Source organism: Calonectris borealis, chromosome 2 (genome assembly GCF_964195595.1).
Source record: "Calonectris borealis chromosome 2, bCalBor7.hap1.2, whole genome shotgun sequence".
In the NCBI taxonomy this organism is placed as follows: Eukaryota; Metazoa; Chordata; class Aves; order Procellariiformes; family Procellariidae; genus Calonectris; species Calonectris borealis.
Genome location: NC_134313.1, coordinates 55,694,520 through 55,721,960, shown reverse-complemented (window position 1 = coordinate 55,721,960; position 27,441 = coordinate 55,694,520). Strand labels below are relative to the sequence as shown.

Below are 27,441 nucleotides of genomic sequence, written 5' to 3'. Positions count from 1 at the left end.
GAGACGGAAATTTGGTGTTGCTTTCTTGTGCAGGTCGACCACTTCTTTAGGGCCACCACACTATCTTCACCTGTCTGTTTTCTAGCAACTGTTAGAAGACAAAGAAATGGCTCAGGATTTCAGGCTCAGTATGTAGCAATAATACAGCAGTAAATGTCAAAGGCAACTAATGCTTTCTGCAGTCATACTGCTGTGAAGTAACAATTTGCCAGGTTTTATTTATGTTTCTCAGAACCAAAAAAACCTCTAATGCCTCAGTCTGTGGAGCTTTTCCCAGCAGTCCCTTATTTTCCCACAAGATGCGTGAGATTATGCTAGCCCCAAACTACCCTCATAATGAAGTTTTGAAATTCAAAACTCACATCCCATTTTAAGCACTAGCTTCAACACCTTCAACTCTTCCCACTAAAGAAAAAATGCTCTAGCAAATGCTCAGGGGATCCAAAGCCAAGTAGTTCTGGGTATTTGGACAGGAGTATCACCATTAGCTGGTGTTATACTGTTACTGATAACTTCAGTGCGTTTCAAACTGGCTTTTGGGTGATTATGCACTTTCATTGGGTGATTATGTGGCTTTGCCTGCAGACTCTGGTTGGTGATGTTGAGAAGTGCCACTCCGAAAGGCAGATTTTTGTGGAGGAGATAAGTGCAGGGAGTGCAAGAATTTTGAATAATGCATAGTCCACGTTAAGGTAGCCATGGAAGAAACTAACTGCGGTTCGTTAGAGAAAAAGACCTTTGACTTTTCTTTACATCTGCCTTCTTCCTTCTTTCCTTTGCCTTAGTACTCAGCTAAAATCCATTTTAGGAACCTATAGGGCTTTACTCAGGTAATCAGAGGAACTGCAGAACAGATTGCTATTTTTAGTTTGCAAAACAATGAGCAGTTAAGATTATATTTTTTGATCATTTACCAGAAGTTAATGACCTTGAAAGACCTGGAAGCATAAACCAAGCAAAGCATGATTGGTGTTTCTAGATGTCTGCTTCATGAATTTGACTTTTCAGGAGGACAGGTGTTGCCACTTGAGAAGCTTGTACACAACAGGTACCATTCCTCTACAGTGCTCTGCTGAACATAAAAGTTGCCATACTGTGTGGGACCAGAGCTCGTCTTTCTCTTACTGTGACCAGCAGTGAAAGCTTACAGAAAAAAAGTGTAAGAAATGAGGCACACCAGCACCGACCATCAAGGGTTAAGGAGCTTGCTTCTGTATTTAATAATTATCTGCGAGCTTACTCTCCATGAACTTGTCAGTCTCTTTTTGAATTCTTTATACTTTTGACTTCCTTAATATCTGAAGATAATTAATTCCTCAATTTACATGCACAATCTGTGAAAAATTTTTTCCTTTGGTTTATTTTAAACCTTCTGGCTGGTAATTTCATAAGACAGCACCAAATTTTTTGTGTTATAGATGGGGATAATGGCTCTATAGCCACCTTTTATGAATTTCCAGTGGTATGTGGAGCTTTAAAGGGTATAAAAAATAGTTCGTGGTCTTCTAAGACTACAGGTTTACAGATTGCTTCATGTGGGCATACATAGAAAATAGTATATCCTGGTAATTTATATCTTTTTTTAATAAAAAAAGTCTGATTTGCAGAGAAAACATATTCCAGAAGATCATTCCATAGGCAATCCTTAGACTCTCAAATGTATTCCCAACTTTGCTGGTGATTTGATGTTTTACCTTAGGCAAACTATTTTATTTTTCTGTGCCACTGCTTCTTAACCCATCCATGGCATGCCTTGCCTTTATCAACTTTCAAAAAGCAGTGTTTTATTATATCTATTGACACAAAGTATATCAAAATGATCTTTTAGTTCACTCTTAGGTGTCTGCCAACACTGCAATAAAGATGACTTCCAAGACAACAGTATGTGAAGCAATTAAACCACTCTTTCTTTCTGCCAAGCAGTTGTTGGGAAGGTTCTGCAAGGGTATATGACACCACGTGTGACACCCTTCTCTTACAGTCAGAAGAGAGATACATAGCTTAGAAATCTATCTTAATTATGTCAGATGGCCATTATTTGCTGATATCATTTGTAATTCTTGTCTCTTTGCATCTTTCAGGAAAATTTCACCTTGAGTCTGCAAGTTGACAGTATGCAAATCCTGCATGTTCTGTATAATCACAGCTCCCTGTTGCCTTCTTGGCTCCCTCTTCTGTTTTGTTCCTTATTTCATACGTTGAAACACATTGATAATTTTTCAGTCCTGTGATCCACGGGCCTCAAAGGTGTGTCTACTAAGGAGTTTTGGAAGGCGACAAGGAAACATACATTCATATATATTATATAGCTCTGTCTGTATATAACATTTTAAACGATATTCAGACATTAGCTTAAAATTTTTTAAGTGGCCTGCCCGGTAAAGAGGTTGTAAAACTTGCTATACAACAGTATCTTACCTACCTACTCATCATGGAAACATGGTGGGATGAACTCGTACAACTGGAGTGCTGCAATGGATGGCTATAAAATTTTCAGAAGGGATAGGCAAGGAAGGAGAGGTGGTGGGGTAGCCCTGTGTGTTAGGGAGTGTTTTGACTGTCTGTTACAGACACCCAGCCAGGATGAAGAGGCAGGTGAAATACTCTATAAACAGCTGGGAGAAGTCTCACAATGACAAGCCCTTGTTCTCGTGGGGGACTTCAACTTACCAGATGTCCGCTGGAAACACAATACAGCAGAGAGGAAACAGTGTAGGAGGTTCCTGGAGCGTGTGGAAGATAACCTCCTGACACAGCTGGTGAATGAGCCAACTAGGGAAGGCCTCCCACTGGACCTGTTGTTTGTGAAGAGAGGAGGACTTGCAGGTGATGTGATGGTTGGAGGCCATCTTGGGCATAGCAATCACAAAATGATAGCGTTTTCGATTCTCGGAGAAGTAAGGAGAGGGGTCAGCAGAACTGCCACCTTGGACTTCCAGAGGGCAAACTTTGGCCTGTTTAGGAGACTGGTTGACAGAGTCCCTTGGGAGGCAATCCTGCAGGGCAAAGGAGTCCAGGAACACTGGACGTAAATCTGAAAGGCGCAGGAGCAGGCTGTCCCAATGTGCCGAAAAACGAGCCGGAGGGGAAGAAGACCAGCCTGGCTGAACAGAGAGCTTTAGCTGGAACTCAGGAAGAAAAGGAGAGTTTATGACCTCTGGAAGAAGGGGCAGGGCACTCAGGAGGACTACAAGGGTATTGTGAGGTTATGCAGGGAGAAAATGAGAAGGGCCAAAGCCCAGCTAGAACTTAATCTGGCTACTTCCGTAACAGACAATAAAAAATGTTTCTATAAATACATTAGCAACAAAAGGAGGGCTAAGGAGAATCTGCATCCTTTATTGGATGTGGGAGGAAACACAGTGACAAAGGATGAGGAAAAGGCTGAGGTACTTAATGCCTTCTTTGCCTCAGTCTTTAGTAGTAAAACCAGTTGTTCTGGGCAGGTACCCAGCCCTCTGAGCTGGAAGACAGGGACGGGGAGAAGAATGAAGCCCCCGTAATCCAAAGGGAAATGGTTAGCGACCTGCCTCTTTTAGGGAAGCTGTGGGTTGCTTCTTACCTGGAACAGGTTGTGAAGTAATTGTTCATATTTATGCTTATCCAGTGACTTATCCGATCTTAGTGGCTATTGATAGTTTCAAATGCATTCAAGTATTTGAGTTTGAGATGAAAAATGTGTTTGGGAATACACAGCATCAGAAGAGGTCTGGAACCAGCTGATACTTGGTTTTAGAACAGAGCAGACACAGTCCATACTAAGCTGGGATTGCACCACTTGCAGACTTGTTACTATCCTGACAGACTCCAAAACAGATCCTTCACATTTGCAGGGCAAAAAGGGGTCCATGTGAGAATGAGTGAAAGAAAAACATAATGTGTGAAAGAAAGAAAGAAGGAAAGAAAGAGAATATTCTCCAGAATGCATATTTCATTTAAAAATCTGTATTTAATTAGAAGAGAGAGTTCTGTTAGCAATAAAGAGTTGATCCATTTCCTTACTAGATGTTAACTTTAGCTAAATACCATCAGAACATGCATTCTTTATTTAAATATTGGAAAGTTTCTTTAAATTGTACTGTAAAGCACCATATAAATGAAGCTTTTCAGGGCATCCATCCACTACTGTCCTTAGACTGAAGTGACAGATTTGGTGTTAGGAGACAGCTATCCAGTGCTCTATCTATTGAAGCACTCTGTAAGCAGTAGTATACTCTCATGAGATTTTAAAGGAGATTACAACAGAAAGTTTAAAATGTGTATTTATGATAGAATGAACCTTTACAGTAACAAATACATGTATAATTTATTACCTAAAGAGCTTCTTTGTGGTTGGAGACCTCTGCAATTTTTTTGTTTTGTTTTGAACATAAGATTGATGTATTTTAGTTATAGGAGAACCCAAAGCCATCAAAGCTAGAGGACTGAACAGTAAAGCTTGTAGGTTCATCAGTTTACACAAGTATTGCCCCTTTTCTACCCATATTCATAGTGACCCGAGTTTCCGACTGGATGTCAGGCTTATATCTCAGTTTGTTTTTTCTCTGACATGGTTCAGTGTATTGGTACGATTTAAATATATTGGGGGGCTTAATAGAATAGTAACATCCATTTTTCTCAGTGTGGGAGTGCAAATTACTGGTTAAAGACAGAGACAATGAGCCACGATTCCCTGGTTCTATTCTGGGCTCTGAGCTGAGTCACTGCATAGTCTTACTCAAGTCATTTAAATTCAGGTGAAATGAGCCCCACTAAGCTGATGAGATAATGCATGTTTCAGCCTTTCTTCTTCAGTGAATTTTTCTATATGATTCTGCCCCACAGTCATCAACATAAATTTATTAATATGTTGTTGCATAGGATCATTGTAAAATGTGTTTAATAAACTTATTTAGTAATTTTTAAATCCTTTATTGAAAGGTACTTTTTCTCCTAATAGAAGCAGGCAGGTAAATGTTATCCTACTCTGTGGAAATATTTTTTCTAAAATGATTGTCTTCTACATCCAGGTGAAATGACCTTTCAAAAAGCGTTGACCCCCATAATAGTTAATTGCCCATCAGTAGGGCTGATACTTGGAGATATCATTGATTCATGCTCTCTGCAGTGAACTAAACGATCCTTTGTGATACATAAGGCCCAAGTCAGGCCACTGAACGTTTGCTCTCCACTGTCAAGAGTACCTCTGTCACTGATGTGTGAAAACTCAAGAGATCTTTACTTTCTTTTCAATTCCGGTATGTGGAGCGAAAATCAAAATACTGACCACTTTTGCCAAGTAGATTTGTTTTCCAGCAAACTGTAGTGGAACTTAACATAGAACAAAACATGCTTTCCCTTCCATTTCCTTCCAGAAACTGCATCCTGTATTACTGTGTTCTGCCTTTCTGGTTGCCTTGTTTGTTCCAGCAGATATTACTCTTTCTCGAGTTAGCATTCAAAATTAAAAAATGGATGTATTCAGAATTCATCCAATATCTGTGAGGTTGCTTTGGTCTTTTTGATGGACATGTTGGATGACCTGTGAGTTACTTGCATCCATATAGTCCTTCCACTGTCATAATCCATAGCTGATTGAGGAGGAGAAGAAATTATGGCTCAGAATGACTTCACATGACTACACATCCCAGCAGTGTGAATGGCAGCACCAAGCGGTGGTGATTCATTCCCTCGGCACTGAAATTGCCAGCGTTCAGAGGAAAAGGATTACTTTTGAACAAAGAAATGCTTTATCCAACAGAGAGTAAGACATTATAGAGTTATTAATCAGAGCAGTCATCCTGAAAGTAGATTTAACTGCAGGATTTCATGTAAAGGGAAACTAGAATTACAGTAGGAAGCGATTGAGGACTCAAAGTAGTAGGTAGAATTGCATATTTTAAGGGCTCCTTAAATTACACCTGGGGAAAGGTTCACTCTGTGGATGCTAATGAAATGGTTCCTGTTTGTGTGGTTCAGTGTTTTCTTCGTATGGCATCTCCCCAGTATGGTAATTGCAGTTGGTTGTAAAACAGGAGGACAACCAGTTTAATTTGCTCTGTTTTCCACTTCAGTATCACCGCAGGCTGTTTCTTTGCTAAATCTTGTATGCGAAGCTGAGTCAACCTCATCATTAGTGAGATGGGAGACCTCAAAGGAAAACCCAGATGTGGCAGGTAACTATACCGGTGATCTTTGGCTGCTAACAATCCTTCTTTGGAATGACTAGTGAAGCATGAACTGGGAATTAACGATTTTATAGCACTGGAGCAGCTATTGTCTTTATGAAACATAAACCTGAGGTGCTGTCTCCTATGGCTGTTGCAAAGCAATTCAGATAATTTGGAACTCCCTGGCTAAGCTTCACTTCTTTTTGGAAAGTGCCTGAAGTAGAGCAAATCAAATTCCTACCTTGTCTTCTGGATATTGCTGTGATTCAGCTGAGGACAAAGTAGTTTTGCATATATTCAAATGATTGTTTAGGTTAAAAGGGGCTTCTGGACCTCAAGGACAACTTCAAAACTAGATCAGGGAGCTCAAGGCCTTGTCCCATTGAGTTTTGAATATCTCCAAAGGTGGAGGTTCCACGATCTCTCTCAGTAGCTCGCTCCAGGGTTTGACCGCTTTCATGGTGAAAGAGGTAGGTATTGTCAGTTGCTCTGTAAATGTTCCATGTAGAAGGGAGTTGCTTTGCCTTTGCCCAAATAAATTGTATTTTGATACTGTGTCCTGGCTGCCGATGAAGTATTGTGTAAGTGCTAAGGCTTTAGTGACCTCCAGGTCAACAAGTACCTCCACTGAAGTTGTTGGGAGTCCAGCTAGTCATCATTTATCTCTCTGGAGACTTTCAGATGTCCAGAACATCAACTGAGCCAGATAAGGCTTGTGTTCGGTGGAGCCTTGTCATCAGTGGGTCTGTAAGTTTAATGAAGGGTGACTGTGTGTGTACTGAAAACAGGTATCTATTCTAATAAACGTTACAATAGAGTAGGGGGCAAGCAGAAATAGCAGAAGTTCTGAAACAAATTCTCGGAAGCTTAGATGTCTTGGAAATGCAATTAAAGATGTCTTTAGAAAAGACACCCTGAAACTCAGTTTATGACATTGCAGATTACACGAACTTACATTTCTGGTAGTTCTTGAAAGGCATGAGATTTCACCATTTACTAATATCTTAGGTATTTCTTTATACCTGTAAAAAGTGTTGTGAAATGTAGTCATTTTGATTTGGTAGCACTTTTAGCACCCATTCTGCACAAGTGTATGTGTCTGCACAAAGTAGGAAATAATAGGTAATCATGCATTTTATATTTTTTTGCACATCACAGAATTTCATTCACTAGAGTCTTTAAGAACTTGCTCAGAATTTGTATAGGGTTGGATATTACATTAGTTTCCTCTTTCTGCTTCTTTAGATGTTGGAACTTGGGTAATGAAATTCTAACCTTGCATAAATGGGCATGATTTCTGCCAAGTATCTGAAAGACGTGCATGTTCAAGGGAAAAATTACTCCAAATGTGTCATGGTATTAATTTTTATTTGAAGACACAAATATTTCTGTCCTTAGTAATGTATCTTATACTTGAAAGCTTCCATTTCATTTACTGCTGTAAAATCGTGCGTCAAACAGTCTGCAAATTCTTGGTCTACTAGTTTCAGCAAGTCAGGAACCAATATGTTACTTACAACCATGGCATTGGTTGCTCAAGGAGAGGTTTCTGCTTGGTCTTAATGGAATGCTCTGCGATCAGTCCATGTTATCATGGGTCTCATTCTTTCTCCCATTGACTTATGAGATTACTCATATGGATATCTCTTCTTTCTCTGGTGTTATAGTGGAGATGACATCTTGGTAGTGCTATATTTAGTGAAACAAAGACTTAGGAAATAACTACAGTTCTGGAATATGCAGTTTCAAGTAGTCTTCCCAGTGCACATATTTGTTAAACTGAGATTGAATCTGTAGATATGTCTTAACTGCAAACTTCATAAACCTTTTTCTGCAAGATTTAAAAGGCAAGTTATACTAATTTCAGCACCAAATTGTCACTTATCTGAATTTTCTACTAAACTCTTGTACTTCTAACGCACCTCATTCAGAATAACTGTCTGTTTAAAATGTGTTCCAGGCCGGTCACTCGTATTACTGAGACTAAGGACCGCTTTTCCATTTTGTGTTACCTCCCTTCTGTGATTATGGAATAGTACGTCCTGTGTCTTCAGCTCCTTGGGAGGTACATGAGATTTCAGTAATCTCACTGTGTTCTTCTGCTACATTTATGTGGACTCACAAACGAGATGCAGTCTGAAAGGAGTTAAGTATTGAGAAATTCCTTCTGGAATCAGCTGCTGTACAACCTCACCGTTAAAACTAAAGTTGTTCTTCATCTCCTTGTTTTTAGTGACTCTTATTCCTGAGAGGGTCCAGCATACTCCCTCTCCATAAGTAATGATCGATTTAGCTTACTGCATAACGGAGAGATGGGAACACCCACCTTCCTGACCTTCCCACTGGGGCCTTTTATACTTCTAAACCTGCAGAAAGGAAACTGTCTTTGGTCATCAGAAGATGTATTAATGCCCAGTTGTACAAAGGGAAAGACAGCCTAAATCTCTGTCCCAGTTTTTGCGGCAGCTTTAAACAGTCCTCACTTCCCTGGAAATTAGTTTGTCCATCTATACATATGTGTGCTTGCCTCTGTGTGTGTGTGTGTGTGTGTGTGTGTATTGCTCTTAGCAGTCTAGCCTTCATGGTGCTTCTTAGCAACAAAACAAAGTGAAATTTCATTTGATTTGCTGAAGTTTTATTCACAGCAGTTTCAAATTCATTTTGTTGATACGCTTTTGGGCAGTTTCATGTCTGGAGAGAGGTAAGCAGAGAGCTAAAACATTTATGGATGCTTCAATTCATTCAGGATGGAAGTTATTTAGAACACATTTCAAATATCACATTTGTAAATAATGCTGGTTTGCCATATTTCCTATAAAATGTCAGATTCTTTATAACTGGTATCATTGAAACAGGATATTTGATCACAATGCAGCTGCCTTAGTAGTATTATTCAACATCTCTTTGTTTTTACTGGACAACCAAAATGTATACTCTGCTGTTCTCAGTGAAAATGTTTTATTTTTGAGGTCAGGGACATTTTTATCATGTTCATCACAGTCCTCTTTATTCCTTTTTTTAATATAAATATATTGTGCATTTTTTACAATTTATCAGTTTGTTTATGAGGAAGAAAATAGTGTCCAGTTTGTAATAATGGAGATGCTTCTAAGTGAAGTCCGCTGATATTGGAAGATAAAGGTTCGTTTGCTGAGAGGTGAATGATCGTATTGTCCAACTTCCTATTCTCTTAGACAGTGGGTTCACATTAAACATGTTCGTAAGTGTATTCGTGACTTTCATTCTATTGTATTTGCAAATAGGCAAACGTAGCTGGGGATGTTAAGTGGAGACAAGCAGCTGAGGGACAGTGGCCCTCCATATTGTGAAAAAAGTGGGGGAAGTGAAGCAGAGAGAGTCCTCCCTTGGAGAAAGAAAGGCCTTGAGGTTTGTTTTTTTTTATGGAAATGACACTAGCATGAAAGCTAGCATGAGACACTGATATTTAGAACAAACATACTTTGGGTTTCCCCCTTTTCTGAGGCAGAGAGGAGAATTAGGAAAAATCTTCCCATCTGGGCTTTCTCTTGTATTCCCATATAAACATAAATTGTTCTGTTTTTCTAATTTTTAACATGATTTTTTTATTAAGTTCCCATTCATGTTCACATTATTTCACACTTATTTCCTCTTATATGAGCTACAGTTACTCCTCCATTGTCAAAGCATATCACTGTGAGTTGCTGGATGCCACTGCTTGATGTTTATCTCAACCTGTCTTTTCCTTTTTTTCATTACTCCAATGAGTATTAACAATTTCTAAAAATCTGACAAGAATCTTAAGTGTCTAAATTGTACATTTGTTCTAAGGCATGTTGAATATGCCAACGGCACAGCAAAAACAGATAAAAAAAAGTCAATTGATTGTTGAAATGAGAGAGGGAGAAATGTATCCCCTGTTTACCTGCCGTTGCTGTGGAGTGTGTGGTATCAGATAGAGGATATGAATTTTATTTGTTGTGTCATTATTTAAACAAGCAGTTATTGCAGAAACAACTATCCATCTTTATATGCAACTTTAGTTAATTAAATGCTTTGCAGTACCTGCTGGCTTTAGGAAGTTGAGTGGCTGGTGAGTCACAGTTATCTAATTTCATTGCTATTTTCTAAACCCAATTCTGTCTTATTTTGCTGTGTGTATTGAACTCAGTGTCTGGGCCCCTTCATTGATTCCACGTGATTCTTTCCATATTCAGCAGCCTTGCTTTTCCTTTTCTTTCAGGAGCTTTTAAGAGTGACAGGTTATGCAATTATTAGTTGCAAGTCCAAAGACTAGTATCTGCTCAGTTTACTCTTAAATCCCAAAGATTGTTCCTAAAAGTTAAGGGTTTTCTTCATAGCTGTGCGTGTTGTCTCCAATCCTTTAAATTCATTCTTTGTTACGTGTAGTTTGTTTCAATAGAAGTGCCTTTTTAGCAAGTTGCTTGTTGGCAAAACGCTCACATTGGGGGTGTTGCACCAGGGCTGCTCTCAAAGAAGTTTGGGGAGTTTGTAAAACAACAACTAAAAACCACATCCAGCATGTTCTCCCACTTTCATGACCTTCTCTACCAATACTTGGCTGGATGGGTGGATCGCTGTGCCCTCGCAGTTGTCCGCTCTGGCTTGGTCCTGGAAATCTCTGGCCATCTCTGTGGGCCAGTAAGCAGAACTGTTTGTTATTTGGCAGAAAATATTGTAAGTAGTAGCAGCAGTTGTGCAGAGATGGCAGATTCTTATTTCAGTCAGAGTTACTGTGTATGATTCATTTTCACCTGCATCTCCAATTTTGCTAAGTATTCTGGAACACATTAGTTTCTTTTAGCAAAATAATTCCAGATCACAGATAAATACATTTGCTAAAGAGGGGATTTTAGTAGTTTAAAATGAAATTTCGTCAATCAAAACTCTTTTCTCCTCTTCAGCTAACTTTCTATTTATTTGTATATTTTTTTTTTCCTTGGCAGCCTAAAGCATCACAACGGTCATATTGTTCAGGATTTCAAAGAGCCATCGTTTATCTTTGCGGATACAAGTAAACGGACAATGGTGTCCCGACCATCTGCTCAAGCTGCTTGAGAACAGTCTTCTGTGCAAATGGCATGAAAGGTAATTTAACCTCAGAAGGTGCCCACAGAGCTTCAGTTCTGTTTACCATTGTCTCTTTGCCAGTCTAAAAATAAATCATGCTGAACAAAAAAAATCCCTTTTTGTTTCCCAATTTAAAGAACAGATCATCAGAGGAGCTAATTTCAGCTAATTTCACGAGCAAGGGGTTGTTTTTCCTTTCTAGTATTTTTCTAAGTAGCAAAGAGCTTTTCTGGAATAAATGGTAGCTGTCTTATAATTGTCTTTGTTGCGGTAGGAGGCCGTTGTTTTTCAGAGTACAAAATAGGATATAATCATAGAGTGTACTCAGTTCTGCGTGATACACACTTTCAAGATACCAAATGCGATTCTGCCATGACCCCTTTGTTATTTTGCTTTACCAGCCCGTTTTAATGAGGAAGGCACCTGTGTTAGTAAGCAAGAAGTTTTTCTCACAGAGGGGTGAGAAAATGTCCTGAAAATGATGAGTGCTTTCTCCGGCTGTTCTTTTCCAAAGCCTCATTTGGTAGTAGTTTCACTCTCTGGTCCCAGTAAAACTGTTAAAACGCTTTTAAAGGCTTTTAAAATTTCACTGCCAGTAAAAAAATCAGAATAGCAATTGTAAAATGTGTATCTATATACATAAAATAGCCAAAAGAAGGAAAAGGGGTTCCTTTTTAAATTTAAATATGTATTTCAGGATAGAAAAGAAGGACCTGCCATTCATCTCGCTGTCACTGGTTTTACAGTTCCTGTTGGCTACAGTGGTTAGTATCAGGACTAGCAAGAGTAGTCTTCAGGTGTTGTCCCAGAGCTTTAACCTCTGTACTATCTTCTGCCATCTACTGTGCTAATTTCTTCAGTTCCCACCGCTACAAATAAGGCAGTTTCTGGCTCCTTCATGCTCTCTTACTCTTTATACTCCATCCCTCCTGCTTTATGGTAGGTCAAACTAGTCCAAGATTTGAGACTTTTTTCTTGCAAAGATCGGACGTCAGATCAGACGTTGTAGAGCGTATTCTCTGGGACGCTGTGGTCATGCAGTCATCTTGCACGCTGCTGTGGGAGAAGTAGAAAACGCATTTTTCTGGCTGCTTTGTCAGATAACTTGTTCTGAGGGCACGTAGGAATATCAGCAGCAGAAAGAAGGTAAATATAATCTGTATTCAGGAAATGAACTTGGATTAAAGTAACAGTGAAGGTAATGTGTCCGTGACAAAAGACGTACGTCTGAGCTGGTTTTGTTGCTGAATTAGCTACATTGGTTTAGCTAACCTAACAAAATGTGTCTCATTGTAATAAATACATTCTGGACATAAAAATGGACCAAGTTGTTACATTTAATTGCGAAAGACTATCTGGTCTTCATGGTGGCATAGCTTTTGCTCCAACTTAACAACGTAAGCCTGATTCATATTTTTCTTGGACATTTTCACTTAGAATTTTTTTTTAAAGCAGAAGAGGTGGAACATGACAGATTTGAAAATGTTTTATATAGCTTTCAACAAGAAGCAATTTATAGCAACTTGAAGTTACATAACTTCTAACTCCATTTTTTTCATGGAATGATTTAGATAGTTCTGGTGCTTTCACAATAATTCAAAGGAATATGCAGTCAGCCAGTCCATCTTATCTATTTTAAGCATTTTCAAGGAACCATCGCTGTAGCTTCTAGGTTCTAAATCTGAATACAAGTGACAGTTTGCCATAAATATGCATTTTGCAAAATATCAGGAAGGAAAATGGCTTTACTCGTTTATGAAATGAAGATTTCCTCAAATAAAGGGATCCCACAGTGTTGCTCATTGTATTCCCTACACAATTAGTATTAATTTGAGCAGGTAGTTTAGGACAAACTACATTTGTCATAGGAAGATGATGGGTTTAGTCTCCAGCTTCACGTAGATCTGTAAGACCCCACAATTATCAGAAGGATAATGTGGTATTACCTTTTAGTAATTGCATTGGCCTAGATAGAGGACAAATGAACACAACAAAATTTTTCACAAAGAAACATTTAGGATAATCTAGGAAGGCATGTAGGAATTCATCCAAACGGCTTCAGAATACTTATAGCCAGAGGTAGTTTGAATAATATTATAAAATAGTTTATTCAAATCATTTTGCGATATTGTTCAAATGAATCGTTCGTCTTTTAGTCAAGTAAATGATTCACGAACAGTCATTTAGAGGAATTTAATCAAGGCATCTGCTTAATATTTTCGCAATTCATTCAGTTTTACCTATAGTACTATCAAAGCAATGCCTCAACCTCAGCTGGCACCTCTGTGCAGTTTGGAAGTTTGGACTTTGCATCATTTGAGCTCACAAAGAAGCCAGGGAAAATAAGGTTGACAGTACAGGGCAGAATTAGGTGCCTGTCTGGGACATAAAGGTTACCGAGCTGAGAAGGACAGACTATCAGTTGAGAAAAGCATGAGGAGAAGTACAAATCAAGAGCAAGAAATTTGGAGTGGATGAAAATACCCCTAGCAGGTAGAAAAGCCTGTGTCTCAGGAATATTGTCTGTTTCTGACTGCATTAGCATATTTACTTGAAATCTTTAAATGATCACCCGTTGTTCATGGTTCTTTTACAGCTGTAGAGCAGATTTGGATGATTTAGTGCACTTTTTCAATCCATATGAAAGTTTTACTAGAAAGAAAAGGAGGAATATTAAAAAAAGATATCAGAATTAACAGGAACTTTTTTAAGGGCAGGGACTGCCACCATAATTCAAAGCAACAGTCTCAGCAACAGACAGAAATCTCTGCTACTCTTGAACCAAGAGAGAGACTTCTGGAAGACCCTTTTAGTATTCCCTGAAGTATGAAAGTCAAGAAGATTTGAGAGCTCAGTTTATCTTCTGTCTCTCAAAAGGTACATGGTAGTTCTGTATGTTATTGTTGTTGACATTTTACTGAGCCTATTGTTTTGGGCCACGTATCATTATTAGGGTCACAGAAAGCAGGAATGAGAGATTAGGTGGGATTAGATTTCTACCTCACATTTCCTCCAGCTCACGGACATGGTTGGACTTCATTAGTTGTTGCTGCTTAAATGGTAGTCTGTCCTGAGATGAAGTGGTCAGTAAAGAGAAAGGAGTGGACACTGTTGCTCTCCCAAGCGGAACTTTGTCTTATATGTGCATTTGATGGAAGGCCTGAGACAAAATGTGAAGAAGCTAGTTCCCAATATAGGCTAATAGCATTTCAAGCATTGTCCTCACCCATACCATGTAGCGCTGACATTTGATTTCATGAGCTGTAATTATCTGCTGTTATCTGCCATGATCTTAGGCTGTGGTTGGTTTTCAATTCGTGATGAGGACACTTTAGTGCAAGCATATGTAAGTGTCTAAATGTGTGCTAAGTGTCTAAATTCTAATATATAATCAATGGGCTATATGTCTTTGTGGTAGACAGGCCAAAAGAATGACTCGAATGACCAGCTCCTATAGGTTCAAATCATTGACACCTGTGTATGCCGCTAGTACGATTTGAACTGCTGCAGGGTATGTGGGACATCCACATGGAACTGATAAATGCGCCACAGGACCTGTAGGAGACCTGCAGCCTCCTGAAGCGATAGCTGGAGGCCAGGAAGAAATATTCCAGGGCATCTCTGAGGGCAACTGAATTGGGCCTTAGGTGTCTAGGTAACGGCAAACTTAAGCATCTTTCTTGCATGAAGACAACAGATGGGTGTGTTAATCTGAAGCTGAACTCCCTTCACATGTAACTGTGTCTTTATGGTATTTCCTGCAAACAGCCTCACTGACATGAGAATCACATAGAGAATTAAAAAGAGTAAGGAAAGTCGTCCAGGTTTTTTCTCGTTTGCTTACTATGGTTCCTTGTAGGAGTATGACATTACTATGATACACCGAAGAGAAGCTTTCAAGAGCAGGCCCTTGAAAATTTGGTTTGAAGCAGCTGAAACAGCTGCTAGTGCAAACTTGCTGGCAAACTGAGAGGCAGAGGCAGGAGCTCAGGTGAGTCCACGTAACAGTCCAGTGTATTGCCTAATGCAATCAGGAAAAATAGTCCCTTGTTTTCATACTTAGGTGGGGACCTTGTGCTAAGTGAACCAATGGCTTGCAGCAGGCATTCAGCCGGGCATGTTGTCTCCGACCAGGGACCTGTTGGAGGGAAAACCTTATTGGGGTGGTACCTTGTCCATTTAGAGACCCTCAGCAGAGCTTTGGTGTCTGGGGTGGTCAATGGGGCCTCAGCTGTTCCAGGACCATAGGGGCCCAAGCAGGGCCTTGGCCACTTGAGAGCAGCATGGACTGTAAGTCAGACTTGGGCAGCTTAGGGGTGGCCAGGGGGACTTGACAGCAGGTGATGGTGAAGGCAGCTAGCAGGGCTTCGTCAGTAGAGGGACCCTTTGCAGGGTAGGGCACTTGCAGGTGGCTTGGAATGTTGCTCTGGCTGGTGTTTGCCCTTGGTGCTTGGAGTTTGCCCAGCAGGATCAGGCTGTGCTTTTAATTCTTTTTGGAATAACTTTTGAGGTCTTCCAGGCTAGTATGGGGAAAAGCTGGCTCCTGATTAGGATGTGTCAATTCTGATAGTGTTGGGCCAGTCTTGGGCCCCCCAATACAGGAAAGACATTAATAAGCTGGAGCAAGTTCAGCAGAGGGCCACACCAGGATGGTCAGGGCTGGAGCACTTGTCCTTTGAAGAGAGGTTGAGGGACCAGGACTGTTTCAGCCTGGAAAGGAGAAGACTTCGGGGGCACCCAACAGCAGCCCCTGGTACGTGCAGGGTGGTTATGGAGCCAGGCAGTGATGCATAGTGGGGGGACAAGGGTTAAGGGGCACAAGCTGAAACAATAAGTTTAGACTGGATGTAAGGAGAAACATTTTCACATTGAGGACAGCCAGGCGCTGCACTGGGTTGGCAAGAGATCATAGAATCATAGAATCGTAGAATCATACCGGTTGGAAAAGACCTCTAAGATCATCGTGTCCAACCATCAACCCAACACACCATGTCCACTAAACCATGTCCCTAAGGGCCTTATCTACACGTCTTTTAAATACTTCCAGGGATGGTGACTCCACCACTTCCCTGGGCAGCCTGTTCCAAGGCCTGACCACTCTTTCAGTAAAGAAATTTCTCCTAATGTCCAGCCTAAATCTCCCTTGACGCAACTTGAGGCCATTTCCTCTCGTCCTATCGCTAGTTACTTGGCAGAAGAGACCAACACCCACCTCACCACAACCTCCTTTCAGGTAGTTGTAGAGCGTGATGAGGTCTCCCCTCAGCCTCCTCTTCTCCAGACTAAACAACCCCAGTTCCCTCAGCCGCTCCTCATAAGGCTTGTGCTCCAGGCCCTTCACCAGCTTCGTTGCCCTTCTCTGGACACGCTCCAGCACCTCCATGTCCTTCTTGTAGTGAGGGGCCCAAAACTGAACACAGTATTCGAGGTGCGGCCTCACCAGTGCCGAGTACAGGGGCACGATCATCTCCCTGCTCCTGCTGGCTTAAAGATGCTGGGCTGGCTCCCTTCTCTTAAGTGTTCAAGACTCAACTGGACAAAGCCCTGAGCAACCAAGTCTGATCTCACAGCTGACACTGCTTGGAGCAGGAGCTTGGACTAGAAACTGCCAGATGTCCCTTCCTACCTGAAATTTCCTATAATCTTCAGATACATTATTTCAAGAAATGAAGCCAGTAGCTTCTCTGTTCAAGCCCAATTAGACAAAGACAGAACTATTTCCCCTTAACTGAAGATGCAAGGACAGTAGTTTTTCTTTTCTGGAAGGAAAGATGTGGCCACAGAATTAATTGAATTAACCCTGTTGTAGTACAATATAAAATAAAGGTTGGGCATTAAAGTGGTTTGTGAAATCTTGTTGTTACAATGAGCATTAAAAATTTGTAAAGGCACAGAAAAAGAAAAAAAAACAGCAGGATTTAGGGTGGGGTTTGTTGTATTTTGTTTTGGGGTTTTATATGATGCCTTTTCTGCTGCTACTTTTTTGCTACTTCTTTATAAGTGCAACAAGGCAAACACACAAAAAGGAGAAAGAATATGTAACAGTTTGACTTGCAACTAGAAATCTAGCAGTTCCTCAAAATTAGGATGGCCCAGGAAGAAGAAAGTTCAAGTCATTCTAGAATATTTTTCTCTTCTCTCCCTGTCTCAGCGGAGCAAAAATTTCCCTGTATATTTAAGGAAACATTGAAATAGCTTTTCTTACCTCCCTAATTAAAGCCATACTTTATTTCTTTAATCACAAGACACATATTACAGATAACCCAGCGTATACTGCTTGCTATGCTTGTGCAAAGATAAACAATTCCTTACTTTTGAATTATACACATTCGCAAAGGGTGAGAGCTGCATTATGCAAAAAGGTACTGAATTACTTTTTGCCTTTGCCACTATTATAAAATAGCTGGTAAAACTGAAAAGGAAAGTAGAAAACATCAATTTAATTGACTTGTGAACAAAAAGAACGGATGTTTCAGAAGTATGCAAACCACTGTGTAAATACAGACCCTGTATTATAGTAGTGTTTCAGATAAAAATCATGTTTTTAAAGAAAAAAATTTAGAAAATAAATACAATAGTAAAGCATAGTTATCACAGAACAATAATAAAACCACAGTGAGTTTGATGTATGTTGTATGAATTCTAAGAGCAGGATTTGAGCAGGCTCTGGAACGTAGGAACCTTGATCTTGCTTTGTTATTTGTTATTTAGCCAATGCATACTTGAGTAGAAAGGTGGCTGTGAGTGTTTGAATTTTGGTCACTCCTATCTATACCAGAGGCCATGTACCACTGAGCTGGTGACCTCCTTCCTAGAAAAGCCTAGAAAAGTGTGCAGAAAGATTAGGTAAGATGCTAGAACTTGCGTTGCTTCAAGAACAGCCACAGACAATTTAGAGTGTGCTCGTAATGCCACAGTTCTTTTCCTACAACTTAGATAAAAGAAAATTTTAGTGGAGTGTAACCAGGACAGATATCACATAACCATTAAAGGAACTTTTCTTAGTTGCATCAAAATCTTAAAGGATGTCTGCAAGAACTTAATTACTTTCAATCATACATTCAGGAAAATACAAGTCGGTATTAATGTCAGAATGAGTTTTTTCATGTCATTGGACGTGTGCTAAAATTATTTTCACAGTTTTTCACACTGTTGACAGTCTTTTAACTATTGTAACACTGTCTTCTGCTAGTTTGAGAAGCATGCCATTATTGTTCATAAACACTTGATTACAGCAGTACTATTATTTAATGTTTCAAGATTGTTCCCTTTAGCAGTAAGTAAAGCAAGTAGTGTAAAATTGGTGATCACTAAAACTTTATGACAAGATGTATTTCATTTTGCTGTTTTAATATCCAAGTCCCATACCGTCAAGTAAGGTTTTTTTTTCAGTTCTGTTCCATTATTTTCAAGCTACCACCTCTGAAGTTTGTTCTGATTGAACCTTGAACTGGTCAAATATGTTGTCGATAGCATAAACTTGCATAAATGTACAGATCATTAAATTGGTTCTGGAGAATGCATGCAGAAGACATTTCATGCATTTATAAATATTTTAATAAATAAAGGAATTCTTTATTGGCATTTTCATCAGGTCTAGAAAATTGGGGTGAAACAATTATTTCTAATTTTTAAAAGTTTTTAGTTATACGCAATCATATAGTTCTAGCTGGAGGTTTTATGTGAATGTGTGTATATATATATAAAAAATATATATTTATGCTTGATTTCTGTTTGATTTGTTCCTCTGCTGCATCTTTCACCTACTGTTTGATTTTTCTTTCTTCTGATGCATTTTGACGTTTGCTTGAAATGTTCTTCAATAGAAACATTGCTGACATTTCTCAGATATTTAGAAACATGTTACCTTTTAATCCTATATGGCATATCTTCATAGAAAATAACCTAAAGTAGAGATTTGTATGTTTAAAAAGAAATCGGTGGTAGTTTTTTGGCTTTTATTTCTTGAGTGGTTTTGTTTTCCCAAGGGTAGGTTAACACTGGTCAGCTGCGACTATGCTGCCTAGAGAAGTTATCATCCTAATGAGAGTGGTATTAGAAGTATGTATTTTGAATTCCTATTCAAAAAGTTTGATGTTTGTATATAAGTAATAATTTTGCTAGTACTTGCATCAAATTTTATCAGGCAAAGTATCGTAGATACAACATTTGGATTGTGATTGTTCCATCGCGCTGAGGCTGAAGGTGTGTTATGCATCTTAGCTGCAGTACAGAGCTATTTTCATATGATGTACCTGGGAAAGTGTGGTTGTTAGCATTTGGCCTCTTGGTTGCAAATGGTATGGCAAAGCTTGTAAGCTTTCTTTTTTTTTAGTGCTGCAATAGTTAAATCAGTCTCAGAACTATCTTTTGCATCTCTCTAAATTACGGCCAGTAGTTTCCAAAGGAGAAGAGTTGATTCTTGTACATGTTTAGCTTTTGAAGCAAAAAGAATATGGGGGTTCCATAGTGAAGTCTCACTGCAGGCAAATCTTACAATCAGAAAGGGACGTAGTGCTTTCGTGCTTTAGAAGAAAGATACATTCCTTTTACAGTGTTTACTTGCAAACTTGCAAGTTGAAATGGACATGAGGTCTTCCACTTCAAAACCTATTAATTTGACAGGTGTTAATTCTTGGGGAAAAAACAGGTTTTTAATATGCTTTTGGAGTACTTCCATTTCAGCACTTTAAATCAAGTCATTAAATATTTCTGATGGTTCTAAATTTTTAGGAGGAAAATAGGTCAGCAAAGTCAGTAAATCATTTTGTCTTTAGGAGTGGTGATGTCTTGAAAGATAGTAAGTGATGAGATTTATTCTTGCTGCGTGTGAAAAAATTACACTTGTAACGTGATAGATCACCTCTGGAATTACTACTAGCTTTGAATCAGTGACTAGTGCATAACACAATGAAATTACAAAAAGTAATTTAAGTATTTGAATGTTAAAATTATAGTAATTCATAGTTTTAATCTTGAAGTAACATTTAGACTACAGAAAATGCCACATAGCTAAAAGAATCATGGAAGGATAGAATATACATGGGAGTGTATGAGCGACAGGTGCAAGGGATTTCAGGGCATTATGAAATAAATGGGTTGATATCAAAGAAGGTTGGTATAGTTGAAAGTTACAATATGCTAATGGAGTTTAGAAAGCTTGAATTAAATTATTTAGTGATTTTACCATGCTGATGGAATATTATCTGTTTCATTAACTATATCCACTGCAAATGCAATATCTCTTTTCTAGGCAGATTTAGTGCAATGGTTAACCATTAAACAGTCAAAGAAACTAATCCTTCCTTATATTCTAAAATAAGGGGTTTGATAGTCAATTTTGCAGTACATGAATAGGAATTTATAGAGGTTTTTTTTCCTACAATGTACTTTTTTTTGAGCTTCGAGAACTTCAGTCCAAAGGACCGCAGCGTACGGCTTATTAAAGAGAGTAATGGTCAATAGATAGTGTTTTACTCCTTTTTTTTTCTTTTTTTTTTTTCCTTACAGTGCAAATATGCTACAGAATTGACTTCTCTAAGGCACCTCAGAATAACAGCAGTTAGGATTTAAGCCTAATTAGAGTTGTCATTCTATAGGGTAAGCTTGTTTGGGTGGTTTTTCCAGAAAAGCAGTTTGCAATTGTAGGAACACCATGTTTCTGGACATCAGCACTCTACTCCTGACAAAAAATATAGTAGAGATAAAAGAGAGGTGGGTCTTTCTTTCCCCTATTTTCATGTTCAGTATATATACTGTTTCTCAAAAAGTTGATTGTGAATGTTGACAGTTAGAAGGAAACATTTTTTTTTCCCATTCGCTAGGGTTTTTTTTTTGTATTAGCTACAACTTACTGTTTTTTCAAGTGGGGAGTTTATTTTTGCTAAAACAGAGGGGCTGCTTTTCTCTCAAACAAGTTGTTCTGCATTGGAAGCTAGTCCTGAAAGTTAACCAGATTTCAGAAAGAGTGAGAAAAGGATAATGATATATGTCCTTTTTTTCCTCATATTATCATCAAAATTATCACTTTGAAGTATTTTATTTTAGCATTTGCAACTAATAAGCTCAACATAAGTCACTATCTGGAAATTACATTTTTATAGATGCATAGACTGCTGACTGTTTCAGGTATGAATTCAATTTTACAAAGTAGTCACAATAAAGTTAAGATGAACTCTTGTAGCTACTAACATCACAGGATAATGTGTAAGGCTTATATCTGAGGCAGAATTAAACAGTGTATATATACAGGTCATAATGTATAGTTAGTAAGTTAAAATAATAACAATCTAATGTTGCTATGGGATTGTCTCTGTTAAAGGTACTTAATAAACTATCCCAGGTTTATTTTACACACTTACTGTTCTTGCATTCAGCATCTTTTGTGTAATTCCTAAATGAATTCACCCGAGCTTCCTCACTCACCTACGTTAATGAAACATAATGTATCTAGGTATTTGACTATTGAAACAGAAGGGAATATAATAAGCTAATAGCAATTAGAAGGAGATTAACAGCTCTGTGTTATGTTCAGTAGTACTGAAGTAGACTTTTTTTTCCCTTTTTGTTCGTTTATTCCAAGCAACCTCTCTTCTGAGACTGACCTCTGATGGAAGCTTTACCTTGTTTAACAAATGAGTGTCATCAGAGCTGCTTTAATTGTATAAGCTCTCTTCACAGGCAGCAAAATTAATTTGAACCTTGAGTGTACTTTGGGAATAGAGCTCCGACTTTTTTGAAACACACTGAAGCTTTCTGGGAGAAAGGCATGCCTAACCATACTAAAAACATGGGGCTACAAAAAACTTAAAGGCTGGAAGGCAAATTGGAATTTGGTAGTTTCATTTCCACCCATAACACGGGAACTTTTGTGGACAGGTAAGCTAAAAGGATATCAGATTTGCCTCTGTTTTTCGAAATACATTGAAACTCATACTTCCACCCAAAATAGGTCACTCAAAGAAAAATTATTTTCTAGTTAAAACAACTTTTGACCAGAAAATACCAACTCATTGGAAATGTTCTAAGAAGTTCTAATCTCGATTCAATAAGTACCTAAATTTTGTTGACAAACCTTTGTTTTGCCTTGAAGTCTATCTCTAGTATTTACTTGATTGGATGAAGTAGTTTTACCTACTTTATGAGACATTACATGTATTTCAGAAATGAAGATGACTAAGTCGGAGCTGCGAACAATTTGCAGTCCATTTACAATTGTGGTGTATTAGTAAAAATTCTGATAGTGTAATATAACTTAATAAAAGACTTGCAATTTGAAATAAGTTTAAAAATATTTGGACAGTTTACAATAAAAAATGCTGAGTAATCTTGGAGGGCTGACCTGGGTACTTCACACTAGCTGAGGTCTTGAGTTTGATAAGCATGTTGTCTTAAAACATTTACGTCCTGGATTTTTAATATATTCATGAATGGAGCAACTATGGACAATACTTGGTAAATTGTCCCTACTATTAAAAACATCTTCCTTTTATTTGAAAGCTGAATTTTTCTAATCTTGGCTGCTAATGACTCCTATTACTAGATTTATGTTGGCACCATAAACTGTGACCAGCTTATCCCTTAACATTTTTTTCTGAGTGAGCTTTTGGTGTAAAGCATGGTTGTTGATCATTTGCTCATTCTTAAGATTCTTTGCTTCTGGTTTTCAGCATCTCTGTGCAGCTTTGAAACAGTAAGTTGGGAAGGGAGTTTTGGGGAAGGAAAGAGGACAGTTCCCTGGAATGCAATAGAATTATGAAAATCACATGAGGAAAAAGAGGTGTTCTTTGTGCCATATAAGAATATGAATTGTAATCCTTACAAATAACTCCATCCTCTACGTAATGCATGATGATGACGGAAAATAATTTTCATTTTTTCTGATGACTAGATATTTTACTCTTCAGAGGAAATATGAACATCAAAAGTGGCTGTTATAATCTTTTCACATCAGCAGATAGTATTTTGGCCACAAACTAATATACTGTGGATGCCTTGAACTATGCAAAGTTCAGGCTGAATGCTTTGTTATTGGTGTCTGTGAGGTAGTTGAAAATTGTATTCTATGAATCACATTTTCTGGTCGTTCGTAAAAACATCCGTTAACTGCAAAATGAATAATGTATAGTGCATATATATAATTTCCAAGCAATTATTATGTGACATATAAATTTCTTAATTTTAGTAATTTAAACTAAGCGATTTTCTACTCCACTGGATTCTTGCAGTGGTATTGCTTAGGGTCTGATTCCAACAAAAGCACTTTTACTGACCTATTAGCATAGGCTTACATAAGTTTTAAGTACAATGTGTTTAAATTTACACATTGTAAAGTACTTTGATTAACTGTGGTCTCTTCTTTTAAAAAAAAAGAAAAACTTAAGAAACCAATGTGTTTTTTCATTACTTCAAGAGTTATTTGGATTTTTTTGACAATATTAATATTGTGGAAAAGGAAGAAGAATCTTAACTGGACTAAGATAATATATAATCTAAGATTCATTAATTATTGATTGACTTTTCTTCAACTACCTTTATGTTTAAAGGATAAATGTCAGAAACGAGCATTTTCTTTTCTACTGAAGAGTTATGTAACTTGCATCTTTTCATCCAACCATGTCATTTGCAGTGTGGTGGTTTATGTGAGAAATGTCGGTAGTCTTAGCTGTAGCTGTGTAATTCCAAGTGTGACTACAGTCAAATAAAAAAGAGAGGCAGTATTAGTCTGGACAGGTAAGGAAGCTGAAAATCTGGACTTCTGGATCAAATCATGAACATGAAATATGCTTCTTTTCAGTGTTAGTGTCTGATAAAACTAAGCACCAAAGGATTTGAAGTTCTCTCTGACCACATGAGACTTGTCAGCTTGTCCTCAGGTTGGCTGCTTTAAGTTTTCTGTAGATATGAAAAGAAACAAAAAAAAAAAAGAAAATCGGTGTACTTTTAGTAATCATTTGCAATATGATTTTGCTGATAGTCAATGAGAAATCTGTTTCATTTGTGAAATTAATTGTATAGTAAACATCTACATTGCCTTTACATTCTTCTATTGTTCTCTATATTCTGCTAAAAGGAGTAGGATATTTTTTGTTTCATCTTTGTTGCTAGCTCTATTTCTAACACAACATCACCTGAGATCTATAGCATATTCTTACTGGACAAAACCTTTTAAACTGTTTTTTACTGGTTTGTGCCTTAATTCGTGTCTGGATTAGCCACAAGTGAGGTTGCTAGATTTAGCGTACCAAAATTTGCAGGTCCGTTTTGACATTGACTGCCTTTTCAGTGGTCTTACTCAGCCCATCAGTGCTGAACATTTCAGTTGCAACCTGGCATCCCCAGGAAAACAGGGACTGTGTAATGAGTGTTTCCACTGCAGCCCGCTTCACTGCCTGTAGCATTGTCTTTCAGTAGGAAAGCACTGAACATAAATAACGAGATACAGAGAACATATGTAAAATTAAAGTCTAGACTACCACCTCTGTATTTTTGGACCACCTCTGTATTTTTGGGAGTCTTCTTCAGATTTAGTCCTGCATGCCACTGGAATTCTGTCTCAAGAGTCTGAAGCTGAGTTTTGGAATGAATATTAATTACATTAGGGCACCTCAGATCTTTCTTGATAATGTGCATACTTGTAACTCCTCCTCTATCGATTAGAGTGCCTTGCTGCTCTGCCAGATTGCACAGTTCTAGAAAACTGAATTACGTTTGAGCATCTGTTGCAGTTAATCTCAGATCATTTCTACACATTTTCGTAGCTTTAAATGTATTTTAATATAATATTCACTAGAAATTAGCAATGCTAAACAAATTAATCTCACAGAAGAAGAAGTGCCCAAAGAAAAATGTAGAAAGAGAAAGTACAAAATGCCCAGATTGATCATGACAGCATAAATCGATCCTACAGAATTATTATGGGCAGTTCTTACTTATTATGTCTAACAAAATTATGGTCTTTTTCTGAGCTTATGCAGATGCATATCATACACTCAGCCTGTTTCTAATAGTAAACAGTGATAGACTTGAGTGACGACTGATTTCCTTTTGTACTTTCAGGAATAACAGGGTGCAAAATAGGTGTACGAAATGGGAAATTTGGGCAATTTGTTCATTAAAGAGAAGACCACTGCTACATGGAAGTCATTGTCTACATTGGCCAGAAATAATTCCGTATTTCTTGTATAACTGAGTCTGTAGAAGAGCAGTTTAAAGCCCCAAATCATAAGTACTTTTTTAGTTGTACAGTTCTGCCAAACTTCCTGTAAAGCTGGCAGCTTCTAAACAAGCTTTGTCTAAATTAAACATATGGTAAAATCTTCTGTCTAAACTATAGGGGAATTTGGAGAAACAGATTAGGATAAAAACTCCATCTCTCTTCTCCCCCAAATTTGTTCATGTATCAAAGGACACACCACCTGCCTTAATGTTTGCGCAAAACTGTGTGCTTCTCTGCTATTGAAATCTTCATGCTGATTCATGGACATCTTTCTGACACATGGATAATGTGAGGCTCTATGGAAATTAGAATAATATTATATACAAAGAATTTTCCAGGTCAGCCTTTTTTTTAACATTAAAGTTTTGAGTAGACAGTATGATGACAAATATGAGCCAGTTTAGTGATTCTGTGACTCTGAGCTGCCAAACGTCAGCCAAATCCCATGAGACACCTTAGAGGAGCACGAGGGCTTCTCTGCACTCTGCCTGTGGGTGTGTGGTCATCTGGTACAACACACAAGTTCCCACAAGTGATTCTCCAGCCCCAGGAGCACGGGAGGGAGGAGAACAGGGGCCGTTTCATTGTCCTTGTTTTATGTTGGGGGTTTTTTCCCCTGGCCAGAGAAATTCCTAACTATTGGATAATTGAATTCAAGGGGGTTTTGCTGCTAGAGCGGCATAGAGCAGCCTCAGTGGTCCCAAGAAGGCGCTGTCTGTAGGCTGTTATGCAAGAGGAGGAGTTGTACAAGACTTTCTCCATTAATGAACCAGAACAACCTAGGCCACTCTAACTTCCTGGGCGAATGTCTCCCGAGTATTAACAGTTCCCATTTATCTGCTAATGGATAAATCAAGTTATGCAGAAGCACGAACATCACAGAACCCCACAGCGTGCCCCTGTGGTACATGCATATTCTCTCGCAAAGTGTCATTTGCATACTTTATACTATTGCTTTTAATCAGGTCTTGTGGAAAGATGAAATAAAAATATAGGATGCTTTTTGTTAGCAAAACGTGTATACGTGAAAGAATTAAATTTGAGCAGGTTTTCACAAAGAAAAGGAAATAATTTTGACAGCCATTTCTCTTATTTTATGAATTCTCTGGCCTTAATAAAACAAAGCTGACTTCATGGTCGATGATTTTTAAGCGCTGAGTGTGAAGTCAACACGAGCTTCATCGGTAGCTGATGTTCTTGCGAGGTGCCATTCATACTTGATTGCAAGTATCACAAGTAAAAATCTGATAATTTATCATTCCAAGTCCAATCCATTGATTTTTTTTTTTCATTGATAAAAATAGTTCTGAGACAAAATTCTACTGTAAAGGAATCAGCTTTGTTATGGCACAAAAATTTTGATTTAACATGAGGATAAAGCTGCACAGCAATTTGGGAGAATGTGTTTGTTTACCTTTTCCACCTTCATTACCTTGGTGAGTGATATCAAGCATAGCTGAGAGCTCAAATAAAATAAAAGCTTTCTAGACTTACTCTTGCAGGTGCCTTTTCCATTTCCTGCCAAGTCTCTTACTCATCTCAGTTTCCAAATGGCACCCAAAGATGGTACCACTGCAGATTCCACAGAGCAACTCCTGTGAGGGACAAAGGGCTTGCTCTTCTGCTTCAGCTCAGTGCGTCCCTGAACACTAATGCTTCAAACTTTAAGAAAGCTCTCTTCTATGATTGACTATACAGCGTTATATAATCTGCATTAGACAGGTTTTAGTCTTCTCACTGCTGCTGTATTCAGTGTGCATTATTCTCACCCCAGAAGAGCACTCCTGTCTTCATTTTCTTTGCCAGTCTTTCCAGCTTGATGGTTGCGATTTTGATTACAGTTTATACCTCATTTAACCTGACTGTCCTGAATACCTTCCAGCAAGCAATGGCTTATTTTTTACGATATTTTCTTCCTTAATCATCATGTCACTCTTTGCTAGACAGAATTGTCTTTTACATTTATATTTTCATTCTTAGACTTTCATCTGTAAGGTCTGAAGA

General features: G+C 38.3%; 1 protein-coding gene across 1 annotated transcript in view; it reads left to right on the top strand.

Moving 5' to 3' along the window:
* DLGAP1 (DLG associated protein 1) overlaps positions 1-27,441 on the top strand; it is a 435,873-nt gene that overhangs the window by 77,448 nt on the left and 330,984 nt on the right. The window contains exon 2 of the mRNA XM_075142050.1: positions 11,096-11,237. The gene's annotated coding sequence lies outside the window, so the exon portion shown is untranslated. The remainder of the gene's footprint in view (positions 1-11,095; positions 11,238-27,441) is intronic.